Below are 17321 nucleotides of genomic sequence, written 5' to 3' on the forward strand. Positions count from 1 at the left end.
CATGGCATTAAACTGTTGTGAATGTATTTACCATCATTCATTTCCAGAACTTTCCATCTTCTCCAACTTAAAACTCTGTACTTGTTAAACGATGACTCCTCATTTCCCTCTCCCCCCAGCCCCTGGAAACCACCATTCTACTTTCTGTCTCTGTGAATTTGATTATTCTAGGTACCTCATAAGCAAATCATACAGTATTTATCCTTTTGTGATTGGCTTATTTCATTTGGCTTAATTCCTCCAGGAATTATGTTTCATCCATGTTGTAGCGTGTGTCAGAATTTGCTTCCTTTTTAAGGGTGAATAGATATTCCATTGTATGGTTATATACCACATTTTGTTTATCCATTCATCTATCAATAGACACTTGGGTTGCTTCCATCTTTTGGCTATTGTGAATAATGCTGCTTTGAACATGGGTGTACAAATATCTGTTCCTTGCTTTTAGTTCTTTTGGGTATGTATCTAGAACTGGAATTGTTGGAGCTTATGGTAATTCTATGTTTAGTGTTTTGAGGAATCACTGTACTGTCTTCCACAGTGGTTGCACCATTTTACAGTCCCACCAGCAGTGCACAGGGTTCTAGTTTCTCTACATCCTTGCCATCACTTGTTATTTTCTTCTGCTAATAGCCATCCTAATGGATGTGAAGAGGTATCTCACTGTGGTATTGGTTTTCATTTCCCTAATGATTAGTGATGTTGAACATCTTTTCATGTACTTATTGGCCACTCATATATTCTTAGGAGAAGTGTCTGTTCAAGTCTTGATAATTTTTTAATCCGCTTTTGGTTGTTGTTGTTGTAAGAGTTCTTTGTGTATTCTGGATACCAATCCCTTATCAGATATGTGATTTGCAAATATTTTCTCCCATTCCTTAGGTTGCTTTTTTACTCTGTTGATAGTGTCCATCTTATTTTTTTCTCTTGTTGCCTGTGCCTTTGGTTTCATATCCAAACAAAAAATCATTGCCAAATTCAATGTCATGATGCTTTCCTCCTGTGTTTTCTTCTAAGAGTTTTGTGGTTTCTAATCTTGCGTTTAGGCCTTTGGTCCATTTAGAGTTAATTTTTGTATATTGTATAGGGTATGGTTCCAGTTCTTTTTTCCCTTCCCTCACTCTTCCTTCCTTCCTTCCTTCCTTTCCTCCCTCCCTCCCTCCTTTCCTTCCTTCCTTCCTCCCTCCCTCCTGTGGATATTCAGTTTTCCTAATACAATATCTTAAAAGATAACTTTAACATATGAAAGAAGATGCTTAGCTGCAACTCATAGGAGTTATTGAGCCACAGTCTCTGGCAAGAGGGTTCAGTTTGAATGATATAGGAGAAAGAGATTCAAGCCTCTCACTGCATTATGGAGAGAGAGCACACTGCAGGATGCTTCCCTGTGGGTACTTCCTGTGCAACACAAATCTGGGAATTCCCACAACACAAGTCTGGGAATCTGCAGGAGCCATTTCAAGTGTGAAGGGGGGAAAGAGAAGGACATTATCAAGGTTAGATGAGAAACACATGGTATATAATGTGCTTCTTAGTCTGTTATCTTTAGTTATATATGTATTCTTTATAGGAGGCTTGTTTGGACTGGAATTCCCCGTTAGTCTTTAGTTTGTTGGCGGTGGGGGGGGGGGTGTCAGTGGGGATGTGTGTGCTTACTTTAGTTATTTGTCACAGTAGAGAAGAAACAGGGTTTCATGTTGGTGGGAAGATATTACCTTGTTTGAAAGAAAGGTAACTTTGCACATGGCCTTCATCTGTGATGGACTCTAAACCTGCTGCAGATTTCTCCCCTAAAAGTGGTGCCACAACACAAGTCTGATCTCAACATGTGTGCAGCTGTGGACCAGAGGGTTGAAAGCAGATCCTGTGTCTCTTTCCGGATGAATTCCAGAGGGACACAGCTGCAGGTTTTTCTGTAACTCTTTGCATCTGCACAGGAAGTTCCTTACAACCTACTCCGTTCGATCTCATTTCCTTTCAGTTTTTTGCCCTCGGTGCTCCCTGGGTGTATGGCCTGTAGGTTCAGGGTTCAGAGAGTTTCTGGATTGGTGCCCTCCTGTGGTCCTCCTTTGATCTGGTTGGGATCTTGGGAGTTGAAGGCCAAGAAAGGGTCCCTAAGAAGAAGAAGACTTGGGGGAATTCATTATAAACGTCTGCATGAGGAAGTCTTTTAAAAATATAACATGATAAAAGCATTACGAAGTTAATCAATTTTAACTACACAAATAAAAATTTTCTTCAGGAAACATCCCTTTTTTTTTTTTTTGCGATACGCGGGCCTCTCACCGTTGTGGCCTCTCCCGTTGCGGAGCACAGGCTCCGGACGCGCAGGCTCAGTGGCCATGGCTCACGGGCCCAGCCACTCCACGGCATGTGGGATGTTCCCGGACCAGCGTCCCCTGCATCGGCAGGCGGACTCTCAACCACTGCGCCACCAGGAAAGCTCGAAACATCCCTTTTTTAAGAGTAAAAGACAGTTCACTGGAAAGGATATTTGTAATACAAATGAAAAATGCTCAGTTTTCTTAATGGATATCAAGAGCTTTTCAATAAAGAAAAGATCAGGAACTCAACAGAGAAGTGAGGATAGGATATCAGCAGATTGGTTTCAGAAAAACAAAGGCTTTTAGGCATATAAAAGATGTTTAGCCTCACTTAAAATGGAAACGTAAATTAAATAGGTAGATAACATTAAGTTAGATACTAAGAGTATGCGGAAATAGATGTATGTAAATCACTGATGCTGGGGGATATCTGGGCTTATATGGGAATTTTTAAAAATACAGATTCTTTGCCCTAGCAGATCTGCTACTAGAAATTTATCTGACAGGTGTATACATTTGCCCATACATGATGCTTGTTTTAGAAAAAGTTGGGCACGATTAAAATGTTTATCAGTGGAAGACTAACTGTGGTTCCATTCATACAATGGACTGTATGCACTTACTTGTAAAGGAAGAAGTCTTAAATGTGCTGATGAGAAAATCTCAAAATATATGAGTGAATGAAGGTACAGCATTGTGTTAGTGTTTGTTTGAAAAGTTTGTACACGCTTCTGTTTTTTATATGCAGTGACTGCCTCTCAAAGAATGTACATGAAAACCGAAAACAGCACCTGCAAGAAAGTCAGAAAGGTGGTTGGGATGTGGGGTGGGAAGAAGGCAGACTTCACACTTTGTGCTGTTTCATACCTTTTAGATTTTGCGCCATGTTTCAGATATTGCCTCTTAAAAAGCTAACTGCCTTGAAAAGGGTAATAGAGATAAGTAAGTAGAAACACCAAGATAAAAACTAAAAAAAAACCCCAAAAACAAAACAAAAAAACCCAACAACAATCTAGAATTTCAGCTCAGGTTTTAGATCACCAAGGTTTAACAGTGAAGCAGGGACAAATGACAGAATTCTGAGCTAGAGAGAGAACATAGTCCTGTACAGTTTCATAGATGTGAAGAAAATAAAACAAATGGGCATGAATCAGGATGAAGTCTTCAACTGAGTTACAAAATAAAAAGTTTCCTAATAGACTGTTTCCAGGAAATATTTTTTGTAAATGAAAATTTAAGGGGTTTTAGAGACAAGAATAATTTTTATTGAGCATGTATTTTGTGTTAGCCACTGTCTTATATATATTGACCTGTTAACACTTAGAGCCCATTTGTGGAATGGCTGTCATTCCTACCATTAGCAACAAGGACAGTTAATGGTCTGAGAGGTTGAGTTGTCTGACACATAACTGGTGTGGGTTTGGTAAAGTCAGGAATCAAGCCAGGTCCCGTGTGCCCAGCCTGATTCAAAAGGACCCATTTTTTACCTTTTAGAACTTTGTGGTAAGTGGGTAGTTTTTGTCCATCTCGGCCTCTTTTTTTTTTTTTTTTTTTTTTTTTTTTGCGGTACGCGGGCCTCTCACTGTTGTGGCCTCTCCTGTTGCGGAGCACAGGCTCCGGACGCGCAGGCTCAGTGGCCATGGCTCACGGGCCCAGCCGCTCCACGGCATGTGAGATGTTCCCGGACTGGGGCACGAACCCGCGTCCCCTGCATTGGCAGGTGGACTCTCAACCACTGCGCCACCAGGGAAGCCCTCGGCCTCTTTTTTTTTTTTTTTTAATCTATCTTGCTCAGAAGCTTAGGGCATTTCTATCACGATACAAAATGGCACTTTTTACACATCTGCAGCCTAATAATTGGTACTCATTTTGAAGACCCTGAAGCACATTGCTGGATCTAAAAGCAACTTCTTAGTTACCAAGGAAACACTAGATTTAGCCTAGTGCTCAGTCTAGTTTCTTTTAAGTGTAGTTGAAATCTTTAAAAATTGGTTGAGTCTGTTTAGCATGTATGATAATTATTAACCAGGATATTTGATGAAGTAGACACTCCTATATGCCAGCTAGTAATAGTTTACACTTAGAGCAAACAGAAAACATCAGGAAAAATTCTGCAGGAAAAGATTATAGAATGAAATGATACATATCCTTATGGCATATATCCTTTGGAAGAAGAAAAAAAATTGTGTCCAAGAATATACATTAATAGAAGTTGAAGAATGTGCTCATATTCTCTTTGATTTAAAAAAAAAAAAAGAGAAATTGAACCCACCCATTGAAAAATGACAGGTGTATTAGCTTTCTAGGGCTGCAGTAACAAATTATCACAAACTTGGTGGCTTAAAACAACAGAAATTTATTATCTTACATTTCTGGAGGCCAGAAGTCCAAAATGTAGATGTTCGGCAGCATTGGTTTCTTCCGAAGGCTCTGAAGGAGAATGTGTTCTGTGCTCCTCTCCTAGCTTCTGGTGGAGTTCCTTGGCTTATAGATACATCACTCCAATCTCTGCCTTCATCTTCACGTGGTGTTCCCTCATGTCTCGGTGTTTCCTCCTTTTCTGTTTCCTACAAGGACACTTGTCATTGGGTTTAGGGCCCATCCATCACAAGGATGGTCTCATCTGGAGATTCTCAACCTTAGTTACATTTTCAAAGACCTTTATGCCAAATAAGTTCACTTTCTGAGGTTCCAGGGTTTAGGACATGGTCATATCTTTTTGGGGGGCCACAATTCAACCCACGACAGAAGTTGAATCACAAAAGATGAATGGTCATTGATCTTTTTTTCAGATAAACTTTTTTGGGAGATAATTGTAGATTCACATACAGTTGTAAGAAATAAAGCAGAGAGATCCCATGTACCCTTTACTCAGTTTCCCCAATGGTAATATCTTACAGGGCACTGACCTCAATTAAGTGAAGACATAGAACATTTCATCACCACAGGATCCCTCCTTCCTATTGCCCTTTATTAGCCACCCCTGCCTTCCTCCACTACTGCGATCCCCCATCGTCCCTCATCTCTGTCAACCAGTAACCTCTTCTGCATTTCCATCATTTTGTCATTGCTAGAATGTTACATAAATGGAATCATACATTACCCCCCCTCCCCCGCACCTTTAGCATAATTCTCTGGAGATTCCTACAGGTAGGTTAGGAGTTCATTCGTTTTCATTGCTCACTGGTGCTCCATGGTGTGTGTCACCAGTTTGTTTAAGCATTCACCCACTGGAGAACTTCTGGGTGATTTCCAGTTTTTGCCTATTATGACTAAAGCTTCTGTGAACATATGTGTACAAGCCTCTGTGTGAACATGTTTTCATTTCTCTGGGCTATATAAATGCCCAGAAAAGAGTACAATTGCAGGATCATATCGTAGTTGCATGTTTAGTTTTTAAAGTGCCGAATTGTTTTCCTGAGGATGTGAGCCATTTACATGTCTCCCAGCAGTGTATGAGTGATCACTTCCCTTCCCGTCACCAACATTTGATTGGGGTCGCTATTTTTTATTTTAGCTGTGCTGATAGGTATGTAGTGAAATGTCATCCTAGTTTAAATATACATTTCCCTAATGGCTAAATGATATTGAGCATCTTTTCATGTGCGTATTTGCCATCTCTATACCCTCTTGGGTGAAATGCTTCTTCATGTCTTTTGCCTATGTTCTCGTAGGAGTGTTTGTATTTTACTGTTGAATTTTGAATATAAGATACTAGTCCTTCGTTTGATATGTGCTTTGTGAGTATTTTCTCCCAGTCTGTAGCTTGTCTTTTCATCCTCTTAAGAGAGAGGTTTCACAGAGCAAGGTTTACTTTGTGTGTGTGTGTGTGTGTGTGTGTGTGTGTGTGTGTGTGTGTGTGTGTGTGTGTGTGTGTGTGTGTTACGCGGGCCTCTCACTGTTGTGGCCTCTCTCATTGCGGAGCACAGGGGGGTCCAGACACGCAGGCTCAGCGGCCATGGCTCACGGGCCCAGCCACTCCGCAGCATGTGGGATCTTCCCGGACCGGGGCACGAACCCGTGTCCCCTGCATCAGCAGGCAGACTCTCAACCACTGTGCCACCAGGGAAGCCCAGCAAGGTTTACTTTTGACAAAATTCCGTTTATCAGCTTTCTCTTTTATGGGTCATGCTTATGGTGTCAAGTCTAAGAAATATTTGCCAAGTACTAGATCCTGAAGACTTTCTTTTTTTTTTTTTTGCCATGCCACGTGGCTTGCAGAATCTTAGTTCCCCCACCAGGGATTGAACCGGGGCCCTGGCAGTGAAAGCGCCAAGTCTTAACCAGTGGACCCTCAGGGAATTCCCCCTAATAAGTTTTCTGTTTTACATAAGCCCGTTATCCATTTTGAGTTAATTTGTATATAAGGTATGAGGTTTAGGTCAAGGTTCATTTTTTTTTTTTTTTTTTGCCAATGAATTTCCAGTTGGTCCAGCACCATTTCTGGAAAAGACTGTCCTTCTTCTGTCAAGCAGGTGGACTTATTTTTGTGAGTCTAAAACAGAAGTTTGGCCTGTGTCTACTGATAGTTGCTTCAGTTTCACAAATTAATAAAAGAAAATCATTGTCTGCAAAGGATATGTGCTTTAATGCCTCTTATCTGCCAACAGTAGATTAGCCCTGATGATTTATGATGATTTACATTGTAGTAAACTCACCATACTTTATAGAGTAACATGGTGTGTAGCTTTGGGAATTCTTTTATTTATTTATTTTTGGATTCCAGAGGAGTTTGGGGGCCAAGGAGGTAGTTGATGAATGATGAATCCATCAAAATCTGGAAGGGATAACTTGAGGCAATTGAATCTCTTAATAGAGGATTTGAACCCCTTTCTTCAGATGCTATGAAGAATAAATAAATGGGAAGTTGGGTTTTCAAGGACAGTGAAAGAGACTTTCCAAAAGGACGGGGAAGTGGGTTCGTGGCACACACTTTCGGTTTCCTGTCCCTGCTGTGCTGCAGTTAGACGCAGGTGCTAGAGGAACCCTAAAGAGAAAAAAAAAAAAAAATCTTTTGACCACCAGATAGTCTAACTTCTGATTTTCCACAATTTGGATAAGGATTACTGGAAAGGAAGAGTTAACTCAAATATGCTTTGTACAACAAAGCAGTCTTGTGCTGTTAAGTCCATGTTAAACATTTACCCATGTGTGGCCTTCAATTTGCAAAGATTCAGCCAAGGATCCAACTGGCACATTGTGCTTGCCTTTTTATCCATTCATTTTTTAAAAACAGTGGGGAGTCAACTTTCTTTTTTGTGCCTCTCTCCAGAAGGACTTCAAGTTCTGGGCCATAATTTCTCTAATAGGCATATTATTCTTGCTTCGTAAGCCAAACTGTATGAAGTGAGTGGGTTTTGGCACCCCTTGTCCAAAGACGTGCTCATCTTTTCCTCAGACAGGGGGCTCGGTTGGCTGAGTTTTTACCATCTCAGCTTGCCTCCTGCCCCTTAAGTAAAAGGGGAAGAAAAGAGATCCAGCCTCACTTGCACCCAATGAGGCAGTGAGAATTGACCCTCCAGCATGCCTCCTCTTGCTTCTACCTTTTGCAGAGAGCTTCATAAGGAGCAAATTCATCAAAGCTAGCAATAAGCCTAGATGCATTCCATTTTTTTAGGAGTGGGGAGAGTGGTGGTGGTGCCTTTCGTGTTTGTCCTGTGGGGAGTACAAAGAAGTGTCCACAGATTCCATATGCAGGCTCAGAATCAGCAAGAGGTGGCTGAAATCAATCATTATTTTATACTGAATAATTGTAACCCGGTGGTGAGGCCTGCATCGCCACTTGAGCATAAGCACAGTCCTGTCTTGCCTGATGTTTTGACCGAGTTTGGTGGCAGGTGTTATCCAGGCTGTGGCTGAGACTGGAATTTGGCTTCACATAAGGAGCATGGGTCCCCCCCTTTTTTTTAACTGAAGTATAGTTATTTTACAGTGTTGTGTTAGTTTCAAGTATACAGCAAAGTAGGGGATCAGAAGTGACTTGTCTTACTCTTTTCCTAGTAAAATATTTCTCAGGAAAACTAACTTCTAAGGAAGTCCAGCAAGCCTGTGCTTTGGAGCCCGAGGGAAGGAAATTACAGAGCTGTGTTGAGAGTTTCTGTTCCTGGCAGCTCCTGTATTATTTGTTGTGGACACTGCACTGTGTTGTAGGGTCACTGTGGCTCTCGGGAAGAGAAGAGGTTTCTGTCCCCTTCTGATGCAGTGGCAAGGCAGGCAGTGGGTGTGGTTGTTAAGAGCCGGCGTCCTGAAGCCAGCCTGCCTGAATGTGAAGACCGGAGCAGCTGCTCTCTCGCTGTGTGATCTTGGGCCAAGTCACTTAATCTACCTCTGTACCTCCATTTCCTGTATAGAAGATGGGCACAGTAAGACCACGCACCTCATAGAGTTGTTTTGAGGATTAAATAACATAGTAAATGTGAAGTCCTTAGAACAGTTCCTGGCGTCTGTGTGTTAGCTATTGTTCATCATCCCTCAGTTGATTCTAAACAAGTTTAATTTCATGAGTGAGTGTTCTTTGAGGGGGTTTCTCTGCAGGGGCTCATGACTCCAAAGAGAACAGAGCCAATAGGTAATTTTACAGACCCAGAAGTGAATTATTTTAAATGTCTTTGCTAGGAATAAAGCTTAGATGGACAATTCACTGAAAAGTCCTGGGAATATGATTATATTGGTGACTGTTGGCCAACTAGAATTTTTCTCAGCTGCAGGCTAATATCTGGGACTTTCTAGGCTGGACTACCTTTGCAGTACCAGCACGGATCAGGAATTAAAACTGTGCTCTGTGATGGGTGGGATGTGGCAGAGGAGGGAGGTCCAAGAGGGAGAGGACATATGTATACAGATAGCTGATTCATTTCGTTGTACAGCAGAAACTAATACAACATCATAAAGCAATTAAACTCCAATTTAAACACACACACACACACACACACGCACGCACACACGCACACACACACACACACAACTGAGAGCTTCCATTGTGGGGCATTTTCATCTAGTATGGTTTGTAATCTGGTTTCCCCCGTCCCAACTGCAGCTTCCTCTATGGAGTGCTTGGCCTGCAGCGCAAGTAATGTGCTGAAAGATGGGGGGAGGATATTTAACTCCACTCTGACACATCAGGGTAAATACAGAGAGAGAGGCTGGCAGGTGGCAGAGAGGTACCCAGTGGTCTGGGGACATTGGTCCAGGCAAAATGCTCCTCACCTCACCTTTTAAAACTCACAAAGAAATTACTTGGCTGAGGGGATGCTTGTGGCGCCTGTGATGAATAAGGCAGCCTCTTGGCCCAGGACAGGAGAATTACTGCAGCTTTCAAGAGGACATTTACACTTTTACACTACAGTATACTGGGTATGTGGGTGTTGACGTTAGGATTATTTAAGTTGAAAGAGACAGAAAACTTCAAACAACAGGGTTTGTTTTTTTTTTTTTTTTTTGTGGTACACGGGCCTCTCCTGTTGCCGAGCAAGGCTCCGGACGTGCAGGCTCAGCGGCCCTGGCCCACGGGCCCAGCTGTTCTGCAGCATGCAGGATCGTCCTGGACTGGGGCATGAACCCACGTCCCCTGCATTGGCAGGCAGACACCCAACCACTGTGCCACCAGGGAAGCCCCAAACAACAGGGTTTAAACAAGATAATTTACCTCATTCCTATCTTAGTTCTATGATCCTTTGAGTCTGTGGCTCCCTTTATTTAGCTGCTTCACTACCCTTAGTTAGCATATCAATCCTACAGTGTGGCTGCTTGAGCTCCAGCCATCAAGTTTTCATTCCAGCCAACAGAAAGGAGAGAGTCAAAAGGGGACCCTTATCCTTTTAGGAGATTCTAGAAGCTTCCATTTCACAATTGGTCTAATTGGTCAGAACTTAGTACAATCACAAGTTGTAAGGGAGGCTGGGAAATGTAGTCATGTGCCCAGTTAAAACTTGGGGGCTGAGATTTGGGTACACAGCTAGTGTCTCTACCTGAGTATGTGATATGCTTTAGGATGGAATCAAGGCTGATGCTAAGAATGAGCAGGGCAAACTATATTTTTGAAATTCCAGGTCTGAAGAAAAAAGAAAACTGTTGGGCCATCAATTCAGACATTTCCGGTGGTCATCCATTTAACCATATTTGAGTGAGCCTCCCAGGTGCCAAGGCCTGCCAGGCCCTGGGAATAAAAGCTGAGTCATAACTGGTTCCTGTGTTCCAGGAGCTCTTAGTTATTGTAAGGCAGCTACGCTCACCAACGCCTCTTAGTGATTGGATTGATCTGTGGCTACCTCTTGATGTCTAAGACCCTTTTTATCACGTAACAACTTAGTGAGTTTCTGATTTAGATCTTATTTATTTGTGTGTGTATGTGTATGTGGTGGTGGTATTGTAGTTGTAGCTAGGAGAACCCGTTTAGCAGTGCATGGATTCTGGTGTCACCTATGGACCCAAGGCTGGTTGGCCTTACAGATATTCCCGGGGAAGCATTGAGTGACACCTCCCTATTGCTTCCATATAGTTGGCTTGACCAGGAATTGAGTCAGCAGATTTGAGCTCTCTTCTGTCTCAGGGCAAATTCCTGGGGCTTTGGTTTTCTCATACTTGTAAATTAGAGCTTCTGAGCTGCATGGGGAGCAACCCCAGCCCCCAAAGGTGTGATGTAATGTCTGGGGGCCGTGCTGAGCACCATATAAGTTAGTGGTGTGTTTCTTTTTTCTTTTTTTAAAAATTTATTTTTGGCTGTGTTGGGTCTTCGTTGCAGCGTGCAGACTTCTCATTGCGGTGGCTTCTCTTGTTACAGAGCACGGGCTCTAGGCACGCGGGCTTCAGTAGTTGTGGCTTGTGGGCTCTAGAGCACAGGCTCAGTAGTTATGGTGCACGGGCTTAGTTGCTCTGTGGCATGTGGCATCTTCCCGGACCAGGGCTTGAACCCACGTCCCCTGCATTGGCAGGCGGATTCTGAACCACTGCGCCACTAGGGAAGTTCCAGTGGTGTGTTTCTTACTTGATAATAGTGACAGGGAAAGCTGCTTTTAAGAGTTATCGAGGTGAATTGTACACAGTCCCAGAGTGAGGGAGTTAGATGGGGTCTTCCTGCCTGAGGAGGCTAAGCATCTGGCCTTCTTGCACTCTTAGCTGCTGGGTGGTGCCTTCAGGGCAGGTGTTAACTGATGCCCACAACCCATTCTGAAGGGTGGGGAGGGAGTGATGAGTCAGGTACCTCACCTGGAGCTGGCTGACTATTTTAAGCTGCAGGCTGTGTGGTTGCTAGGTTTTCCTCCATCTCAGCAGCGCTCCCTCTCATAATGAAGCAGCTCACTCTGATCGGGACAGACGGCTTGATGCGATTCTTGCATGTTGGGCAGCATAGTCCTCAGCCTGTACTCTTCTGTAAGGTTGCGCATGAGAAATACCAACCCCGTCCCCTGGGGACACACCCAACCTGAAGCCCTCTGTAGGGCCGAGCTATGTTGCTCTGAGATGACCAGCTTGGGCTCCATCCAGGTTATGTGTTGGGGTGGTTGGTGGTTCACCCAGCAAAGAGGCCACCAGCGCTCGTTTGCTCTGTTTCGTTTGTATTCCTCATTTGGCAGTATTGGGATTGGACAAGAGGATATTAAGGAAGATCTTGGAAGACACACACACACTAGAAATGGCACACTAAGATGGTGTCTAGGCTGTCTGAGCCACCTCCTATATGAGAATCAATTTAGAGAATTGCTGTACTTCCTAAAGCAATATGGGAACCTGTGCAGACTCAACAGCTGCCCTGTTGGAAACCGCTAGCTTGAAGGGCCTGTTGATTGGCTGTTGACTGACTGCTCCTGGGTCTTCCCGAATGAATGGGAAGTGTCCCCGAGAAGGGAGTCCGCCATATTGGTTAGCACATCTGGTGGACTGGCCTAATGATGAAGTCCAGTGTTGGCATGTTCTCGGAATTACAATGTGGGAAGGAATCTTAAAGTCATTGTGAGTTGTTCTCCATCACTATAGTTATTTGTGAGATTTAGTCCTACAGATTTTTCTTCAGAGAATTTTCTGGGCCCTCCAAATTTGTGGCTCCTAACAGCTGGATTCGTTGAACATAATCCAAATTTAGGTTCCAAATACCCTGAGTGTGTGTGTGTGTGTGTGTGTGTGTGTGTGTGTGTGTGTGGTGTACTTTTAGCTTCTTTTTGATATACAAATCACTTGCCTGACTTGAGTCACATGAAATTCTATGAAAGTTGACTTTAATGATACAGTGGGACAAAACAGTATTATGTTTCTAACCAGTTCCCTCCCTGCTCTCTGAAAGTGGAATAAATTTATAGAGAGTATTGGGGCTGATGCCAAAGCTGCTTCAGTTTGGAATAGTGAAAAGAATTGTGCCTTTGCAGTTAGAAGATCTGTGGCTTGAGATTGGCTCCATGACCTTGAGCAAGTCATTTAGCTGGGTTGAAATCTCTAAGCTTCAGTTTTCTCATTAAGAAAATAAAAAGACAAAATAGTATCTTGTTGTAAAATAATTGAGATAATATCTTCAAAATGGCACAGGAGTGAAGAAATTGTAAATCACCTTCCCTGAGTCTTCCATATGATTTCTTTTTTTCCTTTTCTAAAGCTAACCTCATTGATCTTAACTTTGTATTCAGACACCAACCCTAGCTGGCTTGTCGCTGTCCTGTCCCCCACACCCTCTTCTTTTAAAATAGTGTAGTAGGGCTTCCCTGGTGGCGCAGTGGTTGAGAGTCCGCCTGCCGATGCAGGGGATACGGGTTCGTGCCCCGGTCCGGGAAGATCCCACATGCCGCGGAGCGGCTGGGCCCGTGAGCCATGGCCGCTGAGCCTGCGCGTCCGGAGCCTGTGCTCCGCAACGGGAGAGGCCACAACAGTGAGAGGCCCGCATACCAAAAAAAAAAAAAAAAAAAAAAAAATATAGTGTAGTAGAAGTGGCAGGGACAGAAGACATTCTGGATACATCATGCTACATCATGTGGAGATACCATGCAAAACTGAGTTTACCTCCAGCCCCACAGGTGGTACCAATTTGCCTGGGAGGTGCAGCTGCAAGGAGGGTGGGCCCTGGGGTTGGACTCCTTGCGTTGGAATCCTGGCTCCACTGCCACTTGACTTGGGCAAGTCACTTCACCTCAAGCTTCACTGTAAGTAGAGAGGGTATAATAATAATGACCAGTACACAAGGTTGTAATAAGTAAATGGGATGATTTAAAAATGTTGAGCCCAGTATCAGCACATAGCAAGAAACTGCCCCTTAAATGTGGACTCTTCTTATAATAATAATTATTATTTTTAATTGTGGTAAGATATACATAACAAAATTTACCATCTTAAACCATGTTTAAGTGTACGTTTCTATAGTATTAAGTATATTCACATTGTTGGACACACAATCTCCAGAACTTTTTCATCATGTAACACTGAAACTATATCCGTTACACGGCTCCCCACTAACCTGCCTCCCCCAGCCTCTGGCAACCTCCATTCTACCTTCTGTTTCTATGAGTTTGACTACTCTACATACCTCCTGAGTGGTATCATATGGTACTGGTGGTTTTGTGACTATAATTATTTAATAAGTCTTAGCTCACCACAGCAGTTGCGCTCTCTCCCATTTTTAGCATTCTACAAGCTCATGATTGCCTGCCTTCTTCTCAAACCCTAGTTATTAGTGACTTACTTCCTTTCTTGAGGGAACAAGACACCTTGCAGCTCCATTTCATCCTTTTGAAAAGGGTAGGGTTAGAGAAAAGGGAAATTAAAGTGAAGGAGACATAAAAGAAGGGCCTTCAGTAAGGAAAAACACATTCACTCATTGCAGACATCCTCTGTAGGACTTCTTCCTCCTGATTGTGTGAAGATTCGAACCTAAGCACCAGTAGAGGCAATGAACCCCTTCCCAAGTGTCTGTCACCCCGATTTGACAGTTATCCAGATATTTTGGGCCCATTTTTAACAAGTTCCAGAAAGAAGAAAATACTGGAAAAATCAAAATTAACCTAGAGGCAAGTGTTTCTTTGCTTGTTCATGCAGTGGTGTTTATCTCCTGAGTGATAAAAGGGTTTCTTCTGCTTGGAACTTCTGACTACCTTTTTGTTTTTTTTGTTTTTCCTTTTGAAGCATAGTTGACTTACAGTGTCGTGTTAGTTCCAGGTGTGCAGCAAAGTGATTCAGTTATACATATATCTTTATCTATTTTTCAGATTCTTTTCCATTATAGGTATTACAAGATATTGAATATATATACTTGCTTGTGCTATACAGTAAATCCTTGTCATTTGTCCATTTTATATGTAGTAGTGTATATATGTTAATCCCAAACTCCAAATTTATCCCACCCCCCACTTCTGACTACTTTTTTAAAAAAAATAAATTTATTTATTTTATTTATATTTATTTTGGGCTGCATTGGGTCTTTGTTGTTGCGCGTAGGCTTTCTCTAATTGTGGCGAGTGGGAACTACTCTTCATTGCACATGCGGACTTCTCATTGTGGTGGCTTCTCTTGTTGCAGAGCACGGGCTCTAGGCACACGGGTTTCAGTAGTTGTGGCATGCGGGATCAGTAGTTGTGGCTCACAGGCTCTAGAGCGCAGGCTCAGTAGTTGAGGCTCACGGGCTTAGTTGCTCCACGGCATGTGGGATCTTCCCAGACCAGGGATCAAACCCGTGTCCCCTGCATTGGCAGGCGGATTCTTAATCACTGTGCCACCAGGGAAGTCCCTGACTACTTTTAAGTTGAAGAGGAAAGGAACCAGGATTGTATGACTGTAGCCAAGTCCTTTAATTTGGTGTCCACATCTGTGAAGGGTAACACTTGTGACTTCTGGGGGTAGCTGTAATGGAGCCCTTGGCCTAGGGCCTGACCTCTAACCAATAATCAGTTAAAATGTTAGCAGTTGGTGGTGGTGGTATGTTTGTGGAAAGAACAATCACCAGCTCAGTCCTTGAAAACATAGAGCTGAGACAAGCAGCTGTGGACCAACAAAACAGCAATCTTTACCCTCTTTTTTTCCCTTTGTGTGCTTTGTTTTGGCCACTCCACGTGGCTTTCATGATCTTAGTTCCCCGACCAGGTATCGAACCCAGGCCCTGGCAGTGAAAGCGCTGAGTCCTAACTACTGGACCACCAGGAAATTCCCCAGCCATCCTTACTCTTTTTTTAAAAAGTTTATTTATTTATTTAATTTATTTATCTTTGGCTGCATTGAGTCTTCGTTGCTACGTGTGGGCATTCTCTAGTTGCGGTGTGTGGGCTTCTCATTGTGGCGTCTTCTCTTGTTGCGGAGCCCAGGCTCTAGGTGCACGGGCTCAGTAGTTGTGGCGCACGGGCTTAGTTGCTCCGTGGCATGTGGGATCTTTCCAGACCAGGGCTCGAACCCGTGTCCCCTGCATTGGCAGGCAGGTTCTTAACCACTGCACCACCAGGGAAGCCCCATCCTTACTCTTGATAGAGAGTGTGATGAGCACTGACATTCTAGAATTGTACCTACTGTATGTTCATTAACCAATTTTATTGGTCATTGGATAGGTCCTGTCCTAGGTTGTGCCTGGGTTAAGGGAAATGATGGTTAATCTGTGAAATTAAGTACTGTAACTTCCTTATATGCTTTTCTGGCAGTGGTGGGATTACTATTCTTCGTAAAAAAAACACATTTAATGTGTTTTAGCTACAAATAAAAAAATACCATTATTTGAATAACCTGATAGATTTTATATATATCTGGCTCCATGAATCCCTCTTTTCACTTTTGTTCTTTGGACTTCTGGAAGGAATTCTATCTACTAGTGAAGGCTGCAGGTATAAAAGTTGCCCTCTCATAGCCTTGTGATGTAAGAAGCAGATGGAAGCTAGGAAAAGGAAATTATGGGCCTATACATGTTTAAAAACTTAGAGGTTTTGATTGCATAGAACCTTTGATTCTGTTGTAGCATTTTCATTTTTGGATGTAGTTTAAAGTCATGTGCAAGTTTTATACCTTCCTGTGATTCTTTTTTTTTTTTTTTCTTTTGGTACATCTATAGTTCCAAAAATCCTAAGTAGTTTTAAATGCTTTTTTGTGTGTTAATATGCAAAGGTGTCATAAAAGTAAAATAATTTTCTAATAATTAACAGTTGAGTCAAAATATTTTCCCCCACAGATCCTTATAATATGCAGTGTGTTTCACCATGTGTACAACAGGACATATTGTGCAAAATAGTTTTGTTTTTTTTTTAACAACTTTATTGGAGTATAATTCAAAATAGTTCTAATTTGCACTGGCTAGTACAACAGGAATGACCAGTTTTCCTTATGCTTGGACAAATCAAATACATTCTTCATAAGAACTTTTAAAAGTTTCCTGGTTTTTCCCTGTAAAATCAGTTGGTAAAATAAGTTCAATAGTAAGGCTTCTAAGGCTGAGCCCAAGAAACCTCTAACTGCTCATTTTTTCATCACTTGTAATTAGGTCAACCAGTTCCATAGGGGGCTTGAGTTACAGCTTCTAGAGGTTTTGTAATGTAGACATTCTTATTTTTCAATTAATCTTTGTATCAAATGAAAAAAAAGAAAAGAGTTATTTGGTAAATACAGTCTTTCACTATCTCATTCTTTGGAATGCACTTGGTTTTACACTTTTCCTTTTTTTTTTTTTTTTTAAAATTTATTTATTTTATTTATTTATTTTTGGCTGTGTTGGGTCTCCGTTGCTGTGAATGGGCTTTCTCTAGTTGTGGCGAGCAGGGGCTACTCTTGATGCAGTGCACGGGCTTCTCATTGCGGTGGCTTCTTTTGTTGCAGAGCATGGGCTCTAAGTGTGCAGGCTCAGTAGTTGCGGTGCATGGGCTTAGTTGCTCCGCGGCATGTGGGATCTTCCCGGACCAGGGCTTGAACCCGTGTCCCCCGCATTGGCAGGCAAATTCTTAACCACTGTGCCACCAGGGAAGCCCTACACTTTTCCTTTTACAAAGAGCGTATGTTATTGGAGAGAAAAGGAGTCAGATATATGTATTACTAGCAACACAACACAAAGCATGT

General features: G+C 42.5%; 1 protein-coding gene across 2 annotated transcripts in view; it reads left to right on the forward strand.

Annotated features, from left to right (window-relative positions):
* Positions 1 to 17321, forward strand: part of UCK2 (uridine-cytidine kinase 2) — a 74019-nt gene that overhangs the window by 34687 nt on the left and 22011 nt on the right. The window lies entirely within an intron of this gene.

This window comes from Kogia breviceps, chromosome 1 (assembly GCF_026419965.1).
Source record: "Kogia breviceps isolate mKogBre1 chromosome 1, mKogBre1 haplotype 1, whole genome shotgun sequence".
In the NCBI taxonomy this organism is placed as follows: domain Eukaryota; kingdom Metazoa; phylum Chordata; class Mammalia; order Artiodactyla; family Physeteridae; genus Kogia; species Kogia breviceps.